At 45.9% G+C, this 21,856-nt stretch overlaps 1 protein-coding gene across 3 annotated transcripts in view; it reads right to left on the bottom strand.

Annotated features, from left to right (window-relative positions):
* The window catches only part of LOC125172450 (BEN domain-containing protein 5), a 1,495,630-nt gene that overhangs the window by 81,141 nt on the left and 1,392,633 nt on the right, over nucleotides 1-21,856 (bottom strand). The gene's annotated exons all lie outside the window — the stretch shown is intronic.

Here is a 21,856-nt window from a genome sequence, read left to right as displayed (position 1 = left end):
TTGGCCCTACCCATTTCTCTACCTTATATCATATCACTTTTCTCTAGCACAGTTCACTCTAGTCACAGGACCCTCTTCAAGCCCTACAAAAGCCATGCCATTGTCACCAGTGCACGCTTATCACCTGATCTTCCCCCTGCTTGTGGATGCCTGGCCAACCTCTGCTTATCCTCTAAGACTCAACATAACTGTTGCTCCCTTTGGAGAGACTTTCCTGACCACCCTTCCAGCATGGGTTCATTTTCTTCCCTCTTAGGTCACCCTCTTCTGTACAGGAGTCAAGAGAGTAGGATGAACCTGGACTTGGAAATAAGAGATGTTTATTTAAACCCTGTTCACCCACCTATCAGCTGCAGGACTTAGGGCAAGTCATGTACCTGCTTAGCCTTGGTTTTCTCATCTCTGCAACATACCTGATCATATCTGTTCTAGGATTATTTGGGGATTAGGGATAATGTAACAAACAAAACACCTGGCATAGAGTATGTGTCCTACACGTGGAAGCTGCTGCTGTCCCTGCCTGACTGCTGCGGGGCCACAATAATCTTCTATTGGATCTGCCTCACCCATTGGACTATGAGCTGCGTGAGGGTAGAGGCTGGGTCCACCAGCCTCTACACCCCCAGTGCTCAGTGCCTAACCCATGACTGGGCGTGCTGAATCTTCCCTACCCACACTGAGGCTGCTGGGTAGGATGTGCTTCCAGGCACCAGAAGGCACCACCTATAGTCACTCTCCAGAACCGCTGAGGCTGGAGAGGACGACTGGAGAGGTGGTGTGGGGGTGCATACCTGAAGGGAGATGACTGAGACCTTTGACAGGTTCATGTTGCACGTTGAGGTTTTGGTTGTATATATTTTGAAGATAAAGACAACGTTTAAATAAAATTAAGAGGCTGCTTTGTTCCCTCACTTACAAACCTCTGGAGCAACTATATGCAGTTTTGACTGTCACCAAGCATGTTTAGGGGGAAAGTGTCAGATTAGGTGGTCAAAAGTATTCTATACACTTTCTTTTCTCTCTCCAGTTTCCTTCATTTCCCTCTTTTATTTTCCCAGTGGATTCAGATTCCTTGTAATTCTCTTCCTTATCCTCCCTTCTCTCCCCACACTCCCTCCCTGTTGGCCCCATTCTCTACCCCAGGAAACCAGCTTCCAGGTGGATGATGAGAGATCCCTCCTTTCCCCTACACACATGCATGTACACGTGCACACACAATCTGGAAGAGGGGGGCATCAAATGTAACTAAACAGCTCTCCACATGCTTGAGGACAGGGAACCAGCCCAGATCAGAGGAGCAGGGGCTGGCAGCTGGGCTCTAAGCCAGCAGTATTGACTCTCCTCCCTGACTGCCAGGGCAGCACCCCCGCCAACCTCCCCCCCCCCCCCGCCAGGTCATAAACACCCACTATGAGTTGGGCCAGAGCCTTCATTGAGATTCTGTTCACAGGGAACGCCCATTGCCAAGCCTGCCCAGCTCTGTCAGCTGCCCTGATATCTGTGTGTGAAAAACTGATGGCCGCGGGCCCTCTGGCAGCCTGACAAATGGCTTAGAAGCCGGCCCGAGGCTCCCTGGCAGAGGCCCAGGGCTGCGAGCTTCAGTGAAGGGTAGGAGAGAAGGGACTCTCCTGTCAGATGGCCTGACTTCAAGGCAGGGAGCAGAGAGAGCAAGAAAGAGCAGGGGGCGAGGAGAGGGTGGTAGGGAAAGGGCCCCAGACTTGCCAATGCCTACCTCGCCCCAAGGGTAGAGAGCTGTAGGGATTAAGTGCACACTCTGGTGACAAGTGTTGTCTGTAGGACTACCGGGATAATGCATTTGTTTCCTCACTCATAAAATGGGGATAGTAATCCTAATATCTATCTTGTAGTGGTGAGAATGCTAAACACACACATATATATATAAACATGCATGTTTATATATATATGCATAATATATATAATACTATATATATATATATGCACATTTACTATATATATAGGGGTGTGTGTGTGTGTGTGTGTGTGTGTGGGTGTGTATGTGTGTATTGTAAACCAGCAATCCTCACCATTTTATGAGATGAGACTGTCAGGTATTGTTCTGTGTTTTACATGCATTACTCATTTCATTTTCACGTCAGTTAGAGATTTACATATTGTCCTCATTTAAAAGATAAAGTTTCAGACCGGGTGCCTCACATGCCCAAGGTTACACAGCTGAATGAGAGAAAGGATTTAAAACCAATCTGCAAGACTGCAAAGCATACGCCCTTCATCAGTAGGCTGTACTATAGATGAGCATTTTGTGTGCCTCTTTGCCTCTATGTATCTCTACTGATGTAAGGGGAATAAGAATCTTTTAAAAAATTTTTAACATTTATTCATTTTGGAGAGACAGTGCATGAGCAGGGGAGGGGCAGAGAGAGAGAGGGAAACATAGAATATGAAGCAGGCTCCAGGCTCTGAACTGTCAGCACAGAGCCCAATGCAGGGCTTGAGCTCACAAACTGAACCGTGAGATCATGACCTAAGCTGAAGCTGGATGCTTCGGCGCCCCAGGAATAAGAATGTTTTTAAACTCTCTACTCAGAAAGAAGCAAACACAAACTCAAGATAAAAATCAATCCCCTTATTTTTAAAGTTTAAGTGCTGCAACATTCCACAATGGGGAAAAGAAAAATAAACAGCTAGGCTCAGAAACAGGGAGCTCTCTTAGCCCCAGGGAGGCAGAGAGAAGCGGGAGGCAGTGGGAGCTGCAGGGGACTGAAACCAGCAAACACAGTGGAGACAGCCCAGGCTCCATGCCCTGTCAGGGGGTCTGAGGGTTGGCTGCCTAGCTGCTGCAAGGCTGCTCTTTGTGGGAATCGGCCACTTGCTTGGACGGAACGGAACCAACAGAACCGCATTCATTAATTCACTCAACAAATGCTCACAGAGCACTTTTGTGTGGCAGACCTGAGCTTAGTGCTGGAATAAACAGATAAAGAAGCCCCAGTTCCTGCAGCAAGAAGGTGCACTCTCAGGCAAGAGAGAGGCAAAAATCAGGCAACTCCACTGCAGGGTGATCAAGGCTGTGACAGCTTGCACAAGGGCGGAGAGCGCAGGGGAAAGCCGCCTGGGGATGGCTGGGGCATGAAAGGCTCCCTGGAGAAGTGGGGTCTACAAGGACAGCATGGGATCCACTGAGTTACATAGATGAAGGTGAGGAAAGGCAGGGGTGTCATTCCCTACAGAAGCTCAGAGCCGAGATCTGAACACAGTTGCTGGTCGAAGGTGAAAGTTAAATCACTTGAAATCCTATAACCCAGAAACAACGATTATTAACAGCTTCCCATATGCACAGACAAAATAATATATAGCTGCTGGCCAAATAGATGCCTAAATTAAAAAGCTTTTATAAAAACAGAATATACTATAAAGATTTCTATTTAAAGAGGTACTGAATTCAATTTTTCTTAAATTTAACAGAACTAAAAAACTGTTCCCTCACATGAAACATTATTTTCTAAAAGATATTTCTAAGGTTAAAAAAAGGAGAGATTATGAGAAATATTAAGAGGTTGAGGCCATTCTGGCTTTTTTAAACGCCAGACTTGAATTTTAGTAGAAACACATGAAGACATGGAAAGAGGTTAAATAACTTACCTAAGATCACACAGCTAGTCTGTGGTATAACTGGAACTTGAACCCAGATATATCTGATTCTTTCTATTACATTCTTTGCTTCCCTAAGCCAACATCCTCATTTTAAAGATAAGAAATTGGGGCACCAAAAAGGGCAAGTGCTATATTTTGATTGGGCAACAAGGTCATTTCAGTCCTTGTTCTTGACTCTCTCTCTTGCTGTAACAAGGGATCTCCTGCTGTCATTTATTTGCCTAAGAATCCAAGAGGAGTCTACATATATCCCCACCTCACTGACTTTGGCCTTGGCCTTGAGATATGCTTTGGCCAATGGAATATGAACAGCCATGACATTTGCCACTCCTGTGTGGAAGCCTTGAGCGGGATTGTATTTCTGCCCTCTGCCATGAAAATGGCCCATCCCAGATGGATAAATACTCAGCCTGGGCCCCGGATGAAAAGCAAGGATGGGGGTATGCACAGCCCGGCAGAGCTGCGGCTGACTCCCTCACAGCCCTCGTGTAGCACGGGCATGGAATAAATGTTTGCAGTGATAAGCTCCCAAGCTCTTGGGGTCGTTACCACAGCAAAGCTGATGCGAAGAGCACAGTTTCTTGTAGAAGTCTGTTCTTCTCATGGTTGAAGTTGCCTCTAATGGTGCAATGATTATGAATTCAGACCCTGCAGGTAAGGGCTGTGTTTGTGAGCATTTTAAGCACTCAATGGATTCAAAATAATTAGAGAAAGAGTTGAAAAGTATATGGTACAGGAGGAAAAACCAGCTCCTTCTTTTTTTTTTTTTCAACGTTTATTTTTTATTTTTGGGACAGAGAGAGACAGAGCATGAACAGGGAGGGGCAGAGAGAGAGGGAGACACAGAATCGGAAACAGGCTCCAGGCTCCAAGCCATCAGCCCAGAGCCTGACGCGGGGCTCGAACTCATGGACTGTGAGATCATGACCTGTCTGAAGTTGGACGCTTAACCGACTGCGCCACCCAGGCGCCCCAAAACCAGCTCCTTCTGATGGCGGTGGAAGTCCACCTTTTGGCAGAGAGACAAAGATGAATCAGACGTGGCAGTTTCTTTCTCGGACTTCTGCCCCATGAAGAACCAACGGAACTAACTACAATATGTATTCACCCATAGGCACCTAGTTCTGAAATAGAAGATGCTACAGGAAAAAGATGCAGTAAATGCCAAAAATCAATCTATGCCACCAAATTGCTATGTGACCTTGAGGAGGTCACTTTCCTTCTGGCATTAATTTTCTCATTTGTAAAACGAAGAGATTTGAATGAGGATCTCTCATTTTCCTTCTGGCTCTGACATGCTAGGATTTGATTGCCTCTAACTCATCAGTCTCAACTGGCTTGAATGGGACCCAGTAGTATTGAGAATAATCATAGGAATCCATCAAAACATAGCCCAAAGAAGGTAATCTTGAGACTCAAGTGAGATAACCCAGGGAAAGTGTTTTGCATACACTGAAGGACTCTAGTGCTTGCTCTTCCATGGAAAAGAGGTGCACAAATGTGCGTCTGGTCCCCTAACTTGCGTTCCCCTAGCATCCTTCCCCCCACTTACATCTAGCAGTCGTCCAGGCCATTCTGCCTACCTCACCCTCTTTCCTCTCACCATGAAGAAAAGTAGCTCTAAACCAAAGGAGGGTATGATGATACAGTAGGAGACATAAATAACATGCTGGGGGAGGGCAAAGGACTTTGGAATGCAACAGATCTGGGTTGGAATCCCCATATCTCTTTTTGCTCATATATAAAATGGGGGTGACTCTTCCTTCATGTGGTTTTTCTCGGAATTGAAGGATATAAAAAAGCTTGTGGGCCCACATAAGCACTCATTTCTATCTGGGACAATGACAGAGGTCTTCCTGGGAGTGGTGGTGCAAAGACAAAGCTGAAAGCTACGTAGAATCCTGAGAGCTGGGAAGAGAGAGGGAAGGTAATCACTCAGTTAGAGAGGAGTGTGTGGGGTGAGGGTGCAGGGGTGGGTATGGATGTGACAAGGGTGGCCTGTGAATGTGGATGAGTCAAGTGTCCTTTAGTAAAGGAGGAACAGGCAGTTAGAATAAGAGTAGAAGTTTCATGCAAAGGAACATAAAGGAAGGAGTCTAAAACTTTGAATGTCAGGCTGGAGGCTCTTAACCCAGAAGGTAATGAGGGTCCCTGAAGGGCTTTGGGAAATTATACCTTAGGAAGTTGTAAGTGTGATGATGCATCTTGGTAAAGAAGCTGCAACCCCACACAAACCAAGGTGTGGGGAGGGAAGGAGATTGTCACCTCCCCAGAGGAACTCTGTTGCTACACTCCTCTGACATGGAAATCTGAGCTATGGGGAAAACATCAGACTGCACCTTGAACTAAAACAGATGTGGTTACGACAGATAAAATGTTTTCAAGATTTTAAAAGTCCAATTTTCTTCCTTTTACTCTCTCAGGAGAATCACTGGTTTTAAACCCAAGACAGTGAAAATCCTAGGTAGGAAAATGAATGCAGAACTCCATTTGCTGACCAGATCTGAGTTAGACTGCTTTTATCGCTTGCTTTTCTTTCAGGAACCCTAACCCCACAACCTCAGTGGGTCCACCCTGGGCCCAAAAGTTTGGTCCTACCATAGGTCATGCCCTTGCTACTCAAAGCAGAGTCCTTGAACTAGTAACATCAGCATCACCTGGCAGTTTATTAGAAATGTAGATTCTCAGATCCCACTCCAGACCTTCAGAACAGAATTTGAATTTTAAGAGTTTGAATAAGAATACCCAGATGTTTCCCGCACATTAGGTTTGGGAAGCACTGACTTACACCATGCCTTCAGATTACAAGAGTTTCCTTATAGCCAGAAGAGGTCAGGGTTGGTCCAATCTCTTCATTGAACTAACAGGGACCTAAGATCCAGACAGAGAAAAGAACTGGGCTTTCCAAGGTTACCCAAGAAATAAGTATAATTGGTATAGTAAAGTTAATAACAGTAGACCATGTAATATAATAAAAAAGAAAGAACTCTCTCTAGCTAGCTAGAGATGAAGCACAGTATGTTTAAGGCCACTCCAATTTTGGAGTCAACTCAATGTGCAAGATTTACAACCCAGGTGGGCCAAATTATTTCATCTCTCTGAGCCTCCTTTTCCTCTTTCGAGCAAGTGGGAACAATACGAGGCTCTTGATAAGGATGTGAAGGTTAGGTGAAATAATGTATGTGGAATACTTACTACAATCAAGGCGCTCACTAGCTAGTAACTGTGCTATTTCAGAGATGCAGCCAGAATCCAAGGTTTCAGGATCCTACCTACTGTCTTTTCTCCTAATCACAGAGTCAACCCAAGTCCTACTAATGGGCATGGTTTCCTAATTTAAAAAGAGTTCCCTCTGCAGAATGGATAGCCCCTTCTGTTTGCCCCCTTGGCTCTCAGCTCTTTCCTTTCATGGCATTTAGACACATACAATGGCTGGCTTACTTCTCTGACTTCCACACTAGAGTGTGTCTTGTCTTAGAGCAGGGACCATGTCTTTTATCTCTGTCTCCCCAGAGCACATCATCGTGGATATGGTAGCAGATGGAAGGAGTGAGGGATAGAAGAGAGAAGGGAGGAAAGAAAGAAGGAGGAAGGGAAGGAGGGAAAGAGGGAGGGAGCTGAGAAGATGTTGGGTTTTGGAAGGTAACCATTTTACAGCATGATGGATTCATTCAGAGAGTAGCTTGACAGCACAGAATTCATCTTTTTATGACTGTGACAACACTAATACATTTATTTCCCTTCTGAAATTAACTTTCTAATATTAAGAAAGGTCAAGATGAACTGCAGGAAAATGAGACATTTTGTCATTTTTAACAAATTATACCAAAGCAGACTGTCAGATTAAAGGGGTCACCGTTTTGAGGTCTAAACGCTGGTCCTGATTGCATAATCAGAACTAATGCTTGTCTTTCCACACTTTCCCTGCCCACAGACCTCCAATAGTTCCCTTTGGCCCAAATGATAAAACTCAAATATCTCACTCAGCCTGGTGTTCTGAGGCCCTTTAGAATCTGATGACTTTTTAAAAAATCCATTCCTTCCCCAAAGGGACATCCTACATCAGCCAGACCCACCTCCTTCCTGCTATTCTCTCCTTCCTATGTGCCTTTGCCCATGTAATATTTCTTGTCTTAACTGTCATCTCTCCTACCGATGCCCACAGAAAGTCTCTCTGCCCTTTCTCTGCCTGTAGCCATCCAACCCACTGGCTGGCCCTTTGTTCCTCAGGATTTGACTTGTTCTGGCCTTGAGCCTGCTACTTCTGCAAGGCAACTTTTTAGCCTTGAGTTGGCCCTGCCCATTGCTTGGACCCTGAGCTCCCTCCCTCACCCACTCATGCTCTACCCTCCTTCAGAGGCTTTTGGGGAAACCTTGGAGGTCTGTGAGAGGACACTGAATGTGGGTGTTTTGAAAGGAAGAAAAGAGCCATAACCTTTTTTCCTGTTCCTCCTGCTCTCTTCTTCCTTTGATATTTCTGTGCTTGGCCCTGGGCTGGACTGAGGGCCATCTGGACTCGGAAGAATGAAAATTAAACCCTGACTCTGTCTCTTCAGAAAATTACTTAATAATTGTAGGCCTTAGTTTCCCCATTTGCAAAACAAAACACATCATCTCTACCTCACGACACTGCAGCCACCATCAAATGAATGCTTGTATGTGACTGTGCTCTGAAAACTATACATTTCTGTGACAAATTAGTGAAAATAATTATAACAAGACCCATGTGCTAGTGATTCATCCCTGGCCTACAGTCCATGTGCTCCAATCTGACACAAGTCATGAGGACCTGAGTGTGAGTCCCAGCTCCACAGTACTCTCACTGTGCAACCGTGGGCAAGCCAGTTTCCTGCCCTGGGCTTATGTGTTCTCTCTATATATTCTCTTCCTATGGAAGATTAGTTTGGAGCACCTCTTTGGTTTTTGCAGCTTGAGTTTCTCTGGCTCCACAAAGGGCAAAGTAAGCTCTGAGGCCCCAGAAGGCCGGAATTAAGTTACTAATTCAAGGTCAAAAGTGGCCAAATCAGAGGTTAGGAATGTGGACATCCTCAGGTGGTGCCCACACCCTGTGGATAAAGAGGAGACATCCTGAGGTGCAAACCTCTTGACTGCATTGGTATCAGCCAGCCCCATTTAAGACCTCAACTTCTGGGGCATCTGGGTGGCTCAGCCGGTTAAGCATCCGACTTTGGCTCAGGTCATGGTCTTGTGGTCTGTGAGTTTGAGTCCTACATCGGGTTCTGTGTTGATAGCTCAGAGCCTGGAGCCCGCTTCAGATTCTGTGTGTCCTTCTCTCTTCCTCTCCCCTGCTCACACTCTGTCTCTCTGTGTGTCTCTCTTTCTTAAAAATAAATGAACATTAAAAATTTTTTTTAATTTTTTTTTTTTTAATAAGACCCCGACTCCTAATTCACCTGTCATGTTCAACCCATGGAGTTCATTTTGGACTTCTCAAACTAAGTGCTCCTCAGGGAGGGGCAGGGTATCCAAAGTAATGGACTAAATCTGGAATTCCATTTACAACATCAACAGAATCAAGACAATGGGGATGATTCTGAACATTTGCTACTAAAAGGTGTCATCATATTCAAGAAAAAAGTAAATCAGTAGAATGCCTCTCTTCTAGGTTCTCCATTTACATGTGTTTTAAAAATGAAAGAGGAGACCACCTGGGAAATGTTGAGCCTCCTGCAGGCTGCTCTTCCCCTGGGGAGCAGCTCACCTGAGGCACTACAGAAGTCGGCCCTGGGCTCCTGCGGATGTTCTGTTTCCAACTGCTACTACCAGTTGCCATGACCTTGCAGGTTCTGACTGCTTTTCATTTGTTCCTTCTTGCGACTGACACTTTACTAATGTGTTAGGTACTGTGCCCTGGGCAAGAGACCGCAGAGGTGAGAGATACAGTTTTATCCTTCAAGGAGTTCACAGCCAAGTAGAGAAAACAAACACATAAACCAATCAGTGTGCTGTGGAGTGATAAATGTGTGCAACAGGGGAGATTATGGTTGGGGTAGGGAGTTGTGGAAGGTGTCATTCACTTTGAGCCTCAGTTTCCTCACCTGAGAAACAGGGATAATGATGCCCATTTCATATGGTTGTTCTATGGATTACATGAGACAATGACTAAGCACTTAATACCTGCTCAATAAATAACAGCGCCTTCCCTCTTTCCTACTCCCACCCCCACCCCAAGGTCCTGAAAAGTTGTCTTCATTTGTCCCATCCACTCCAGAAAACCCAGTCACATGGCAAAGATGTCTATTAAAGAACATGCCTTGGCAGGTAGAGGATTTTTCAAGGTTACAGCCTGGAGCTAAACTCCAGCAGAAAGAAAGTATCCATTTGTGAATGGGAGCCTGAGTAAGTCAACTTTTCTGACTGCTGAGTGTGTGTGCTGGTCGTGCCAGGAGTTTAAAGAAAAGCTTTAGCCTCGACAGGCCCTGTAGACACAGCCAGAGAGAGGCCATTTCTGTCAAGTAGACTTAGCTGCCAATCAGGGTCCAAACTCCACCTTCCAGCAAGCCCAGGTCCTGAGCCTCAGCCCCTGAAAGCAGCTCCAGGCCATACTCAGGGTCTGGAATTGCCCCGGAGGGTTCCTGAGGGTCACGTTTCCGGTATTCATTTTGGAACCATCCTTGCTGATGTCATCCCTTAGGGATTATACACAGACATGCGCACATACCCAAACCCTAGAAGTGACAGAAATCTTGCCTTCTTGCCTTCTGAAGGTTAAACTGCAAAATTCACCCAGAATGGATTAGAATGGACCAATACAGGAAGCCCTGAGAGAGAAAGGCTCTCACCCCTGGAACTGAGTTTACTGTCATGCAATTAAAGGTATTAGCTCAAGCTGAAGAAAAGACTCACAGATGGGAGGGAGTTGGGGAGTGGTCAGAGAAGCCCAGAGAAAAGTGAGGGCTTGCTCTCTTTTAAGACCTACTTGCAATGCTCTTTTAATAACTAGAGCTATAGCTATTTTTTAAATACTACAGTTTATAGATGGTGATAATGTTCTGAAATTAACATCGAAATTGTGAAATTAACATTGAAATATCAGTTACCGTATACTACTAGATTTGAGTTTATAATAAGAATAAATGCTAACATTTATCGGGTGCTTATAATTTACCAGCCTTAGAAAATACCACACTACGTGTAGTGTCATTTTCTAACCTTATAATGCCTCTATGAGGAAAGACTATTACCCCATTTCACAGATCAGGCCACAGAGTCTGAGAGAGGTGAGATGGTAGGTAGTGCAGGAGCTGGAGGCTGGTCCAGCTAACTGCTCAGTCCTTGCTCTAAGTCCCTAGGAGAGTAAAGGGTCTGCCCCCTGTCCTTCCTGCTTACAGGGTGGTGCTCAAAGGCCAAGGTACTTAGCAGAATGAGAACAAAGTAGGAAGAAAGAGCACAATCTGAGGTTTGCTCTGGGGTGGTGAGGTCCCTGTTACACTTACCAAGAGGGCCAAGAGTTGGCAGACTTCCTAGGATGTTAGAAGCCTGGACGTGGGTGCCTCTGGGATAGGAGTTGTGAGCAAAGGGTAGTAGAGGTACAATGGATGGATGGTTGCGTGGAAAGACAGACAAAAGGATGGCTAGTCAGAAGACAGATGCATAGACAGGTATCAACTGACTCAGTGTCCTTCTCTAATGTGGGCTGGGCTGGCTTCCTCAGGCTCTAATCCTAGGGACTGGCCCAGCACCAAGTAGCTGTCTCTGAGGGTTATTTTATTTTATTTTATTTTATAAAATGAGGTCCCTCCTCATATCTGGGGGGCCAGCCTCCCTCCTCATTCCATACATTTTTTTTCCAGTTTTAAAGTTAAAATATACTTGTGGAAAATTGCTGGGAAATATACAAAAGCAGAGAGGAAGGAAACAACCCTAGTACCCAGAAATGCCACTGTTAACATCTACTTTACATCCATTCCTTTGTGTGTGTGTTAAACCTAGTTGTTATATGTCTTAACACATAATACACATGTAATTTTGTCTTCTGATTCTTTTCATTTAAAATTATAGCATAAGCATTTTTATAATATTGTACACTCTTCATAAACATCCATTATACGAATGTATCGTGATTCACTTAATCAGTTTCCCACTGTTAGGCATTTGGATTTTTTTCTTGGTTTTTCACTATTTATAAATAATGATTTGGTGGACTTTTTTTTTGCATAAATCATTATTCACACTTCAAATTATTTTAGTCTAGGTTTGTAGTACAATTGCTGACTCAAGGCTACAAACAGAACAATGTATTTAAAACCCCAGAAAGTCAGAGTAACATTTTTTTTTTTTCCTCTCCCTTTTGAATTCTGTGTCCTTTCTACTCCCTAATAGGGAGCTCCCTGGATTTCAGGATAAAGCCCAAGCTTCCTGGGCTTTATGACTGGCCTCTGCCTACCCCCTCTCCTCACCTCCCACTTCTTCTCCATATGCTCCCCCAGTCCAGCTCACCAAACTCCTTAGGATTCTGAGTGTAGTCACCTGATAGGTGTATGCTCACACACGCTGTTCCCTCCGCCTGTAACACTTCCCCAGTCTGTCTAAACAGCTCCTCGTCTATCTTCAAAACTCACCTCGGAGGTCACCTTCCCCAGAAAGCCTGGCCTGACCCCAAGTCCAGTGGCGATGACCTGTTTCTCCCACGTGGCACCCAGGCCCCTCGCCTGTCATAGTGCTCAATACCCTGGCCTGCGGTCCTCAGCCTGAGGCGGAAGTCCTAGACCAGGGGTTTGTGAACTTTCTCTGGCCATGGAATCCTTTATTCAAACACGTTTGTCATAAACTGATAAAGGTTAACATCTGTTGAGAATATCTATCCCTGACAAAGTGCCTTCAGCAAGTCACAGGAATCACTTCTGTTAACCCTCACAACAACCTCTTACAAAGGAGGAAGCAGCTGCTTGCAAAGGTAAAGGACGTGCCCAAGATAGCAAAGCTATATAATGTTGAAATGAGATTTAAACCCCAGGCCTGAACCTGAGCCCTTAATCACAAAATTCTACCGTGCAGGTGAAAATGGAGAGGAGCTACCCATGGGAGCCCCAGACCTCTTGCGGTTTTTCTGAAAACAGTTTGAAAACCACTCTCTATTCTGGATCATCGGTTCCTTGAGGGAAGCGACTGTTTCCTGTTTGCCTTTGTCTTCCAGTATACGGTGCCTGGGCTCTGAAAATGTTTTTTGAATGGATAAATGAACAACCTTTTTCTTTTGAAGATTGCAGGGAAGTTACTCTTTTATCTATATACTTTACTAGTCTTGGAGTGAGAACAAGAATATGAACCTGGAATGGCTTGCTGAGTGGGATAGTATGAAGCCTCATTGGCCAGAAGGTCAGGCTGTGTCCGGGCTGATAAGACGTCTCACAGCCAGACACCTGGGACCAGGACAGGGCTTGGACCAGGACTGTGGGCATCAGAACTTCTGGAGGATAGGGGCAATTTCTGGATGAAAGGTTAAACAGTTCACCTCTTGCTGGAAGCAGTGATTAGTCTGGTTCCTTTCATCAGAATTCAGCTCTCTCCACCACGGTAAATAATGGACTAATTAGGCATCTGGCTTACTTGATTTCCCATGGCTAAGGCCAATTTCTGAAATGCAATATGCTATTTGATGTACCAGCATGAATTCTTCCTGGGCTCGAGAGCCTCCCAACAGCAACAGCCAAAAATAACGCTCTGAGAAGTTCCTCACACATCGAACACAAAACATCTTAAATGTGACTTGTACGTAGTAATAGGATGGTCAGGCTGAGAGTCTAAGGTGGTAACAGGCTGTATGCTGATCCTAACCTGCTCAAACCAGGGCCCTAAGGGGAGGAGTTTGCTGGGGGGTGAGAAATGGATGGGATAGGTTACTGGGAACTCCTGGAAGAGATAACATACCAGAGGAGAAGGGTAAGTGAAAAGAGATTATTCTGGGACTGTCCACAGAGACTCCTTTTCAGCTCATTGTGGCTGGATAATTGGGTGATCATGGGATAGGGAAAATGGAGAAGGAAGCTTGGTCTAATTTAGAAATCAGGGTAAGTTAAACAGATATTGGTAGCAGATCCTACATGACTAGATTCTAACATTCTAGAATTTCTGAATTTGTAAGCTTGAGAACAAAATTCCATACATGGGAGCTCTTAGTGACAAGGGATCAGCAGGGGCAAAAAATGAAGGAAAGAAGGTGAGTCAACAGAAATGCAATACAGTGAGAGAGAAGTGTAGGGGTTTGAAAGTTGAGGGTGCCATGGATTTCCCTGGGATGCTTTCGTGCTATCGTTCTGGGAAACACTGTGTCAGATGAGGTGGCTAACAAGATTTCCCTAAACGTTCATCAAGGGCCTACTAAGTAAGGGTGGGTCCCTGCCAGGTAACTGAGGTATAAGCTCAAAAAGACAGAATTTCTGTCCTTGAGAAGCTCAGTCTAAAGGAGGCAGGAAAACCACCACAAGAACACAGCAGGATGTGTGCTTAACCAGGGGTGTACCCAGCGCTGTGGGATGCATATAGAAATCCTAACAACCACCCTCTAGAGAGACTGCATTTTAATCAGTGCTGAAGAGGTTCTCACTGAGCTACCAGTGAGTGGCCAGCCCTGCCCAGGGGAGCAGGGAGGTAAAGGCAGATCCTTGGCTCTGATAGGGTTTGCAATTTAGCTGAGAAACTGGAATCCAGAGGAAGTCAGAGGAGATGCTACTATGGCACCAAGCCTACAGAATACACCCCCTGTGTGTTTATGGAATAAACTACTAGATGAAAGAAGCAAGTCTGATGGTAGAAGAACAAAGCAACAAAAACCTTTGTGGGCCAAAGCATTCAGGGAAATCTTAGAGAAAGAGGGCCTGGGGGTGGGTTCTGAGGATTAAGTAGGATTTGGAGAGTGACTTAGTGTGTCTCTTGACTTGAAATACTCTTCCTGCTCTTGACTCAGCAAATTCCCATCCATTCTTCACAACCCTGTTCAGATGTTAATTCTAGGTCTTGCTGAGCAGATTTCTTCTTCCCTGCCTGTCTTTCCTCTCTCTCTCACCCAACACACATTCATGGAAGGCCTGTGCCCTGGGTATCAGGGATCACAAATGGCTAAGGTGAAGTTAAGACCTCAATGGAATCACAGTCTGTGGTGGGGTATGGGAGCTGGGGACAGTGGGAACAGTGAGGTAAGTGCTGTAACGGCCAAATGCATAAAATACTAGTGGCTCCATTTCTCATATACCTACCATTGACGGCTATTTATATACATATTATCTTATCCTGAGAGAAATCCCATGGGATGGGCATTGCTAATCCCAGTTTACAAATAAGGAAAATGAGATACAAGAGTTTAGTTGAGCTGGCTCAAAGGGAAACTTCTGGAAGCTTTGCTGATCTCCATGCCATTGAAACAATATGTACCTAGTTACTTGATGAGAAGTATCCAGAGTCTTTCAGGATGAAAAGATGTTAGAGAGATTGAAGGAAACAACCACCCTGACAGGAATATTACTCTGAAGTGAGAGATCCCTTTCTACCTTGCTTGCTGCCAGAGTCAAAGTTATGATCTAGAGAGATAGAAAAACCATGCCTTTTATCACAGATGGGAGAAGTTGCCCTTTAGAAAAATAATGATTTTCCCTTAAAATTTCTTAAAGTTTCAAAACCGTCTCAGACTATTGTAGGAAAAAACTGTAAAACTTTCATGAACCCAAAGTCCCCTATGTTCTCAGAGCCCCCGTACAGTATTATATTTACCTTCATTCTTTACTTCCACATTGAACCTTTCCCCTGGTGGCTATTTACTGATTTCCTGGGCCATGTTGGTAGGTGTGGAAAGATAGCTGGCGTGTGTGATCTATGGCTGTGGTGTGAGTGCATCTAGTCTATCCCTTGTGAAACTTCTGGCAGCTGGCTGTAGTCTGGACACTTCAACAGGGCATTTCTCTTCACCCTACCCAGGGCAATAGTCCTTCTTCACCTTGATAAAATGCTTTACATTCACATACATCGGATCTCTCTCTCCATCCCGTGGGTAAACAGGCCAGGGCTTATTCTTCCCTTCTACCTGATGGACACACTGAGGCTCAGGAAACAAATGCTTACAGAACATCTTCCATGTACTAAGCACCTTCAGAGGCATTCACTCCAGGCTGTCCTTCTCTGGCAGCAGCCAGACTTTTGTACCTTGTCATGGAAATCTCACCCATCAGGGGAGCCTTCACAACCAACAGACAACTCTAAGATGATGCAGAGACAAAGACTGTTGGAGCCAGATGGGCCCTGGGGAGTCTATCCTTCAACCCCTACAGTGTATAGACTGGGGTGGGGTGAGGTGGGGTGGGAGCGGGTGTGGGGAGTGAAAGGCCCAGAGAAGGGAAGAGACTTGCCTAAGAGCACCAAGCAAATTAGTGGTTCTGCCACTCTGGTGGGCGGTGGCTAGTATTCTCAGTCTCTCTTCACAGGCTTTAGCTGCTCCCTGCAAGGGATCTTTGGGGTAATATAGCCAGAGACATGTGGATGCAACAAAAGCTTGGGAACCTACAGTCCAGAGCTCCTGAGGCCTCAGGGAGACAGTCTGCAAATGCCCTAGGGATGTGGTACAGCCTCCTCCTAGGGGGTGATAAGCACCCTGCCACAGGGGGAGTATTTTCCCAGCCCAAGGCCATAGCTGTGGCCTCCTTTCCTGGTTTACCCCTAAGTGTGTATGTGCATGGGGATGGAGTGCCCCCAACCTTCTACCCCCCTGCTTGCCAAGGTGGGTTTACCCTTTCCATCAGCAAGGCTCCTCTCCCAGGCTGTCAGGTATGAACACACAGGCACCCCCTGGTTTCTAGTGAGGAGCTACCGTCTCAGGACCTTCTGGTCTGGCGACCCGGTGAAACCTCTGCCCATGCGAAGAGCAGACCTCAAGGGCCGCTTCCTGCCATTTTGACTGGGTGGGGAGACTGCCTAGCTGTGTGTTTGTGTGTATGTTCCATGTGTGATCACGTATAACTTGACACCGATCTATGTGTCTGTCTTGTATGCACCGTGTCCATGGTGCTTTTATGCATATATTTTCTGTTTTCGGTATGTGAATGTAGGCATTTTCTGCACATCTCCACATTGTGTGACTGTGTGAGTGTGTGTGTGTGTGTGTGTTTCCGTGTAGTATGAATGAGTGCCGGTTCTGTGTGTGTTAGATGACCATGCCACCGGCTGCTCTGTTTGTCATGCAGATGTGTTATAACTTACTTATTTATTTGACAGAAAGAGAGCAGCTTATCTTGAGGACTACAGGAGGCAAGCAAGGAAAAAAAAAAAACAAAAAAAACAACCCGGCCCTGTGTTGCTCTATTTTAAAAACTGCTCCATGTTGTTATGGCAGCTAATTTTCCTTAAATGATTTAAGGAAACAGATCTGTCTAAGAGCTACAGCCAAGTTGTTATAGCAACACAGGCCGTTCTCCAGGAGAAAGGAGGAATCCCCACCACCACCCCCTGCCCCCCACCCCTGGAGCATAGGAGCCCCTCGCAAAAGCAACCCTTGGGTTCTTGGGGGACTCGGGGGGCAAAAGAAAGAGGAGGAGGGGACCCACTCACCTCCCACTGTCAGTCCTTAGGGAGTCTTCTTAGCAGCTGTGCTCACCACTCTCCAGTTCAGATCTCATTGTCCTTCACCTGCACTACTGGAATAAGCACTGAACGGGACTCTCCTTTCGTTTCGTCTCATCTCCTTTGATCCATTCTCCACACTGCAGCTTTCGTAAGTTTCTAAAGCGTATGTCATTCAACATAATATTCTCTCTGGTGCCATGTTCTCTGTTACGTGCTGGATATGCATGAGGCATGTCTTTGAATAGCACTCCTGGAACGTTGGCCTTTATTCCACAAGCAATAGGGAGTCATTGAAAAGTCTTAATCAGGCGGGGAGAGATCCAGTTGGATTTAAATTTTAGAATGACTTAAGTTTTTAAATTGGGGGACTGAGTGGATGGAAATACTATTCATTGATCTCTGTCTCCCTTGCTCAAATGTTTTTGATGGCTCTCCATTGACTACACTGATTCTTAAGATTGAGAGAGGGTGTGTGCTTGGAATATTCCTAACAAGTGGCGTTTTGTTCCATAGCTTTGATTTTTTTTTAATTCAATCAAAAATCAATGCAAAAGAGGGCCTAAGACTTTGATTTTCATGAGAAGAGAGCACAGGGCCATAGGAAGAAGCCAAATTCCTTTGCTCCATGTTCAAACTCACCCATGAGCTTCTTCCCATCTGCCTCTCACACTGCCCTCTTGCGCTGCCTGTCATAAATCCTGCATACCAGCTCAGCAGCTGAGGCCTCTCTCACTTCTGTGAGAGCTTTCCCTGGAATGCCCTCTCCCCTTTCCCTGTAACCTCCCTCACCCCTAAACTACAGCCACCATTGCTAGAGGCCCAGTCCAAAATCCTTGAGAACACTATCCTTCAGACACCACACATATTGGATGAATCTCTCCCAACCCCATATTTCCAAAGCATTGCATTTTCTCTACCATAGCACACCTTCCTGGCTGCCTTGGATTAAATTTGTTCTTAAGAGTCTGGACTTCCCATCAGATTATGAGTTCTTCCTGACCTGAGATCCTGCCCCATTAATCTCTATGACCCCAGAGGTTACAGAGGGTCTTGCCCATGCATTGAGAAATGTGCATTTCATTCAATTAACTGAGCATTTTAAAGCAACACCTGCTTTTTTGTTTATCTTTGCCGAACACTTCTCTGGGTGTGCCTCTCAGATCATTAGGCATTAGGAGACTTATAGATGGGTGGTCCTAGGAAGCTCATTCATAAATGGGCTTAACTTTTTAAGATTGTAACTGGACATAGGTGAGAGAGGAGGGCCCTGTGTGTGCTCTTGGGTGCAAGTGGCTCTGGTTGTGTGGCTGATGGTGCGTGTGCCAGGATAAAGCCAAATTTCCATGGGTAGGGGTGAGCTCTCACCTGAAAGGTGATGTCATTTCTGGGGCTAATTACCTGGGGAAGAGGTAGAGTACTCAGACCTAACTTCAGAATGGAAAGGAGAAACCTGGATATAGAGCAGAGATGGAACTGGCTCCCCTGGTCTTCACCACTGAAGGTGATGAAATGTCGAAGAGCAGCTCCCAAGTAAGACATGTTTGGATGGTGAGAAGACTGAAACCCAGGGATCTGAGGGGGCTCTGGGTTGCCAGAGAAAGCTAAGTTCAATGGTGGGTAGAATGGGGTGGGCACTGAGGCTACGAATGGAGCATATTAGTGAAGGTGACCAGAAGCCTGTGTCGTGGGAACCAGAGCAGGTAATACCATCTCAGGTTTTGTCCCTGAGAGTTTAGGACAATCTCAGCAGGTTGCAGGGAAACCTAGGAGAGGCTTTATGTCCATACACCAGAGTCTTCAGGAAAAGAGGACACATGGATGGTGGTGGCAGCATCCGGGACACTCTGAGTGGGAGGTGAGACTGGGGAGAGGTAATACGGCCCAGTTGCTTCTTTTCATCAGGGAAATCATATTAAAACCAACTCACAGAGGCTCTGGTTTACTTCATCATTTGCTCAGCATTTACACTGAGTGCCTGCTCAGAGCTGGGTCCCTGCTGGGCACTGGCGACTCTGAGATGAATCAGCCAGACTCTGCCTAGGGGACAGTTCATCACAACTGGTAAACAAAGGCCAGGCTGTCCACAGGGAGCTGTCCCAGGAGTGGGGCATAAAACACTTTATGTCTGAGATCTAGTACAGTCCTCTGGGTGAAACACTCCATGGTCAAGATCATCACTTAGTTTCCAAGACCCATAGAGTAGGGGAAAGGGCTTAGTGAGCAAAGGGCTAGGAAAGCAGCCTTTGAAGTAAATGCCATCATCAACACAGGACACCAGGCCCCTGTTGTCAGGTGGGGACACAGAGGAGTTCGTGCCTGAGACTCATAGTGTAGGTTGGACATATTACTTTTGCTCAACTTCAAAGTCAACATGTCTAAAGTTTGTGCCCAGGCTCGCTGCCCCTCCTGAGTTCCTATCTCAGGAAGGGTACCACATCCACTCCACTGTCCAGGCCAAACGATGGGCATCATGCAAGACCCCTTCCCATCCAATCAGCCAGGCACTAAGCTGCCCTCATCTCCCTCCATAATTCCTCTCCAAGCCTATTGCAGTAAGCTCTACTGGTCTCTAGCCTCTAGCCTGGCCCCCTGACCCTCCAAAATGGCCCCCTTATAGACACCAGAGGGGTCTTTCTGAAATGCGAACCTGATTCTATCATTTCCCTGCTTAAAAGTCCAAATTGCACCCTGTATCATAACCCTCTCTGCCCTTCTGTCTGCTCCTAGTACTAGCCACACTGAATGACTTGGAAATCTCCTGAGGGTGCCTCCCTCTCAAGGCAGATGCACAGATGTCTCCTTTTCCTGGAAAGCTTTCCCTGCCCTGGGAATCTTTCACGCATCAGCTCAGGTGTGGTCTCCTGGGTTGGGTTCCTTCCATGGGCTCCCACAGCCCCTGTGCCTCCCTCTATAAATGCACCTGGAATAACTGCCTGTAAATACCTGTCTCTACCAGGCTGTGAACTCCTTAGGGGTGGACAGCAGCTCTGATTATTCCCAGCATCCAGCTAGAACCTGAAGGGGTTCGGTGAGGAACGACGATGCTCACAGACATAGTCCCTGCCCACCAGTGAGGGTCTGCTGATCCCCTGCTTGCTGATTCTGTCAAGCAGAAGGCCACTGGGATGAAGGAGTGAGGCTGTGAGCATTTAGAAACAAGGCCAGAAGCTGTCCTGGCAGTTCACACAGCTTTGGGTTGAGTGATTATGATGATGTGCGCAACAGTGAAGGTCAGGAGTAGAAAGCATTTAAAGCTATTAGGGCAGATGCTTTTGGGTACTGCAGTGTCTGCAATTGGACACAATGTCCCTTAAAGTCAAATGTGACTTTTTTTTTTCAACGTTTATTTATTTTGGGGACAGAGAGAGACAGAGCATGAACGGGGGAGGGGCAGAGAGAGAGGGAGACACAGAATGGGAAACAGGCTCCAGGCTCTGAGCCATCAGCCCAGAGCCCGACGCGGGGCTCGAACTCATGGACCGCGAGATCGTGACCTGGCTGAACTCGGACGCTTAACCGACTGCGCCACCCAGGCGCCCCTCAAATGTGACTTTTAATCCAATCCAAATAATGTTTGTTGAGGATCTACTACACACGAGGTACTCTGCTAAGTGCTTTTACATAGCTTTTAAGTAGAGAGACTGTATAATTTATCATCCAAACTGGGACACTTCTAAGAGCGAAAGGGGGCACTGTTCATACTCTAGGACAACAGGTATAAGTGGGAACTGCCCCAGGCAAGCCAAAACTTATAACCATCCTACCCACAGGTTACATTCTCGGTGCTTTTTTCTCCCCCCGTAACTCCATACACAATTTGTAAATCTGTATTTACCAGTATTTACTTACTTAATGTCTATTTCCCTGCAGATTGCAAGGGTTAGGGTTTTGTTCACTACTAGAAAAAGCCTCAATGCCTAGTATGTAGAAACTACTTGATAAATATTTGTAGAAAGAAGGAAGGCAAGACTGGAATAAAAGCCTGGGCAGGGAGAGAGGGGTGGGGAAAAGAGAAGAGGTGGAGGGAGCTGGGATCCTTGACTCCCACGTTAGTGCTCCCTGTTCTTGCTTAGGACTTAAAGGAGTGGACTGTCAGGAACAACACAGCTTATGCAACGAGCTCAGCCTCCCCATGTGTTTATTAAGTTCCAGCCAGCTGATGAGCAACCTATTCATGGCACAGAAAGTGTCTACATATCTCTGTCACACATTCTTGCCTGATTTATGCTCTAGCATGGACGAGTGCCCAGTTGTTTGTGAGCAAACCAATGACTTCCAATTGATGATAGCAATGGCACGCTGAAGCCTCTTCTCTTTAGCAAACCTAACCCCTTCGCTTTGGTTCCTCCTCCATGCCCCACCCCTCACCTCTCTCCTCAGGGATTCATCTAAAGTACCATTTTGTTCAATGGCTCCTACCTTATCACTGTCCCATGTCTTTTTTTTTTTAAAGCCATTCCTCATAGTCCCCTCAGTGAATAACTGTTTTCTATCTATAAACCACATTACAGTTGGCATAACACGATTTGCCATAGTTAATCCAATTCAATTCAACCAATAGTTATTGAATATCTATAACCAGCCAGATCAGAAAAAAATTTAGGGGCTATGGAAATCAAGGGATCATGAAATCACAGTCATCAAAGTTAGAAGA

The sequence above is a fragment of the Prionailurus viverrinus genome, chromosome C1 (genome assembly GCF_022837055.1).
Source record: "Prionailurus viverrinus isolate Anna chromosome C1, UM_Priviv_1.0, whole genome shotgun sequence".
Taxonomy (NCBI): Eukaryota; Metazoa; Chordata; class Mammalia; order Carnivora; family Felidae; genus Prionailurus; species Prionailurus viverrinus.
This window is presented reverse-complemented; position numbering and strand designations above follow the sequence as displayed.